The sequence below is a fragment of the Ailuropoda melanoleuca genome, unplaced genomic scaffold (genome assembly GCF_002007445.2).
Source record: "Ailuropoda melanoleuca isolate Jingjing unplaced genomic scaffold, ASM200744v2 unplaced-scaffold22929, whole genome shotgun sequence".
NCBI lineage: Eukaryota > Metazoa > Chordata > Mammalia > Carnivora > Ursidae > Ailuropoda > Ailuropoda melanoleuca.
The window spans coordinates 1-930 of record NW_023192647.1 but is presented as its reverse complement, the minus strand read 5'-3'; the positions used below and the strand labels follow the sequence as shown (position 1 = coordinate 930).

Genomic DNA, 930 nt, shown 5'->3' with positions numbered 1-930 from the left:
CTCGGCGGGGGGGGGGGGGGGGGGGAGGCAGCAGCGGCAACATCCAGCAAGTTGGTGTAATACGGTGCCCAGTATGCCGCCAAGAATGCAGACAGAGAGACCTTGTGGATAATTATTTTGTGAAAGATACATCTGAAGCTCCTGGCAGTTCTGATGAGAAATCAGAACAGGTATGTACTAGTTGTGAAGACAATGCAAGTGCAGTTGGCTTTTGTGTAGAATGTGGAGAGTGGCTATGTAAGACATGTATTTGAAGCACATCAAAGAGTAAAATTCACTAAAGATCACTTGATCAGGAAGAAAGAAGATGTCTGAGAATCTGTTGGAGCATCTGGTCAGCGCCCTGTTTTCTGCCCTGTACACAAACAAGAGCAATTGAAACTTTTCTGTGAAACATGTGATAGATTGACATGTAGAGACTGTCAGCTATTGGAACACAAAGAACATAGATATCAGTTTTTGGAAGAAGCTTTTCTGAACCAGAAAGGTGCAATTGAGAATCTACTGGCTAAGCTTCTTGAGAAGAAGAATTATGTTCATTTTGCCGCCACTCAGGTGCAGAATAGGATAAAAGAAGTAAATGAGACTAACAAACGAGTAGAACAGGAAATTAAAGTGGCCATTTTCACCCTTATCAATGAAATTAATAAGAAAGGAAAATCTCTCTTACAGCAGCTAGAGAATGTTACGAAAGAAAGACAGATGAAGTTACTGCAGCAGCAGAACGACATCACAGGCCTTTCCTGGCAGGTGAAGCATGTTATGAACTTTATAAACTGGGCAATTGCGAGGGGCAGCAGCACAGCACTGCTGTACAGCAAGCGTCTGATTATTTTTCAATTGCACCATATTTTGAAAACACGGTGTGATCCTGTGCCTGCTGCTAATGGAGCAATTCGTTTCCATTGTGATCCCACCTTCTGGGCAAAG

General features: G+C 43.0%; 1 pseudogene; it reads left to right on the top strand.

The window, feature by feature from the left end:
- Positions 1-924, top strand: part of LOC117798043 — a 1,271-nt pseudogene extending 347 nt beyond the window's left edge.
- The last annotated feature ends 6 nt before the right edge of the window (positions 925-930 follow it).